Source organism: Adiantum capillus-veneris, chromosome 4 (genome assembly GCF_014529385.1).
Source record: "Adiantum capillus-veneris isolate H3 chromosome 4, ASM1452938v2, whole genome shotgun sequence".
Taxonomy (NCBI): Eukaryota; Viridiplantae; Streptophyta; class Polypodiopsida; order Polypodiales; family Pteridaceae; genus Adiantum; species Adiantum capillus-veneris.
The window spans coordinates 94818504-94822060 of NC_140934.1; positions in this window are offsets into that span (position 1 = coordinate 94818504).

The following is a 3557-nucleotide window of genomic DNA, read 5'->3' on the forward strand; positions in this document are numbered from 1 at the left end:
TATGGGATTTCCCTTCCTCTCCAAGAGGAGAGAGAGCTTAAGAGGCCTCTTGAAGAGACCCCTGAAAGAAGACTCTCTCCCATACGAGAGGAGGAATCCAAATAGCAAGAAAGTAATGAATCTTTAAGTTCCTCTGAAAATGTGGCTCCATGAAGACGAGGGTCTAGACAATCGCCAACTCCTCCCAAGAGGAAACGATCAACCCACAATCGTTCTCCTCGTCACCCCAAAAGGGAAGAGATTAAACAAAGGAAGAAAAGGGCAAGAAAGAGGTCACCCTCTTCTCCTTCCTCTTCACCTTCCTTCTCTTTTGATGAAAGCTATGGCTATTCTTCTAGAGAATACAAGAGGGGAGGACATTGCAAATCATACCCTGCATGGCAAAGGTCACAAAAGCTCAAGAAGTTCAAAGAGGGAGGAAAGAATATATCTTTTCTCACCTATGATGTCACCTTTTGGTGCTACCGACAAAGTGTTGACCTTCATCCAGCAATTTGATGCGGCCTTTGGAGACAAGGGCTTCACAGAGTCCTCTAAGCTATGCCATGTAGCTATGCACTTCTAGAAAATTGGCTCATCAATGGTGGGCTAGCCTTCGTGGCAATGACGAAGCCCCAAAGACATGGAAAACTTTACGAGTTTCCATCATGAAGCAATTCCTTGCAAGCGATGCAAAGGACAAAGTGCTTACCGAATGGCGCAGTTTGAATCTTCTCTGTCATGAGTCTATCCACAAATATGTAGACAAGTTTTGGGATTTATATCTCAAGTCTACTGTCTTCCAAAGGATAGACTTCGTCGAGCAAAAGCAACAATTTTGTGCAGGATTGTACCTGAAGAGATGGCCGAGTATGTCGACTCCCAACGGCCTGTTTCTATCACCGAAGTAATCCACCACACCATGATTGCTTCGCGCATCAATTTCCAACAAGGGGCTAGAAAAAAAGTCAAGGCCATGGAAAACAAAGACAAAAATGATGCAAAGGGGAAAAGCAATGCCCAAAATTCTTCCCAAGAAGGCAATTCCAACAACAACAACAATAACAATCGGTCCAAGGAGAAGGGAGTTTACAATGGTAAAAACAAACTCTCTCTTGAAGCTTGAATCTTTTTGCAAAGACCATAAGTGTTTTAGTGTGGGGAGCAAGGATATGGCTATCGTTCTTGCCCCAAGAGAAATGCTCGCAATGAGACTCCTAGAGCTTCCACCATCGAAGCTCCAAAAGAGGATGCTCATTGCAAAGGACCACCTCTCTCCTATGCTTGGGGAAAGGTAAGGGAGAATGATGTCTTCAAATCCTCTTGCTTTTGATAAATCAAAGAAGAGATCAGTTTTTGCGTACATGATTTTTGTCAAAGAGTCCCTAAAAGATCCTAATGTTTCATTAAATGTAAATGGTAGGAATCAAGAAGAGTTAGACTTGTCTAATTTTCTAAAAGGATTCCAAGATGTGTCATTGATGATATCCATATGGACATACATCCAAAACGAGGGGATAATGACCATCACATTGAGCTCCTACCAGGAAGCTCATCACCTAACAAGCTTCCTTATCGAGTTTCACAAGCTCAATAAGAGGAGATCACGAGGCAAGTACAAGAAATGGTAGACAAAGGGATGGTGAGGCCTAGCTCCTCTCCCTTTTGTTCTCTAGTCCTTTTAGTGCAAAAGAAAGATGGTACATACTGTATGTGTGTGGACTATCGAGCACTAAATTATATCACTATCAAAAATAGATTTCCCGTGCCTCGGGTAGAAGATCTGTTTGATAAGCTATAAGGCTCTACCTACTTCACTAGGACTGACCTTAAAAGTGGCTATCATCAAATAAGGATAGTGGATGAAGATATCCTAAAGACCGCGTTTTGTATAATGTTTGGTCTTTATGAATATCTACTCATGCCTTTTGGCTTGACTAATGCACTGACCACGTTCAATTGATTAATGGAGAAAATCTTTACACCCTACCGCAAATTCACTGGAGTGTTCTTTGATGATGTCATCATCTACTCCAAGTTCTTGGAGGAACACAAGCAACATCTCTAAGTGATGTTTCAAGCATTGAGGGAGAACAAGCTTCTTCTCAACCAAAAGAAAATCAAAATTTTCCTTCAAGAGATTCCATATTTAGATCATATTATCTCTCAAGATGGTATCGGAATGGATCCATCAAAATTGGAGGTAATAAAAGCATGGCCTAATCCAAGGAATCTACATGAGCTAAGAAGCTTTATTGGTATGTGTGCGTACTATAGATGCTTCATAGAAAAATTTTCTCAAATAGCAGGACCATTACATGACTTAACAAAGAAGAACGTTAAGTATTCATGGACTGCTAAGGAGCAAAATGCTTTTGACAAGCTCAAAGAGAAGCTTACCTCCCAACCAGCTCTATGTACCTATCGCACCTCATGCCAATGTAGCTCCCACATCCCCAATTATGCCAAGGGCTCACACTCCACAATGGCATTATCCGAGCTCTTATTGTGGGGCCATACCATTTAGCAATAACATGACGTATCCGGCACCAGCTATGCCTAGGGCCACACCTATGAACTTTGGGTGGTATACCACCATACGAGGTATGGGGCCCGAGGGCTACGCGTATGCCAAGGCCAAGGCCAACTCCCATCTCACATGTAGTTCCAGGAGCACCTGCACCTACGGCCACTGGCCCTACTTATTTAGGAGATTTGGCAGCATTTGCTCAAACCATCGATCGATCTATTGCTGAGAATATGCGTAACAGGCCTGATAGAGAGCCTAGAAGTAAGGCAATACAAATAGCCAAGCTCACACAAAAATTTAGTGGAGACGGGGATGTGAGAAAGCATATCGAAGTGTTTGAACAAATATGTGATTCTCTAGGAGAACAAAATGACGTGCATAAGAGTAATGCTTTAAGCCTAACCTTAAGTGGGAAGGCTGGGGATAGGTATAGAACCCTGAGGGTGGAAGAAAAAAATATTTACCCTACTCTTAGGAGACACTTCTTGAAAGAATACATATGAGAGGGAGTGCTTTGGGATGTAGCCTCTTAGCTCCAGAAAGCCCAACGAGAGGAAGGAGAGTCGATGAGAGACTTTATTACTCACTTGAAGCATTTGACTTCTCGTTGTAATCCAAATAAGCGCTTCATTTGCTTGATAGATTCATTAAAGGATTACGACATGAGGATATCTACAACGGCCTAGTCATTAGAGGTATCACCACTTGGGAAGTAGTCCACCAATGCAATCCAATTGGAGGATAATTTAATGATTCAATGAAAAAGAGTGTCTGTTGAGCCTAAGTTTACTAGCTCGCAAGTATCCGAGCATCAGTCAATGACCCCAAAGCCTATTGCTAAGGAGCCAAAGATATCTGAGATGGCTTTAGAAGATCTCACCAAGGCCATTCAAGAGAGTCTTAGAGACAATCGTGCTCCGCAAAACAATCATATGTATCCAAGAAGGGAGCAAATGGTGCTCAGTACGCTATGGTCCACATAGTACCAATGAATGCCCTACTTTTAGAGTAAAATTCAATGGTAATTGCAATGCCTATGGGAGGTATG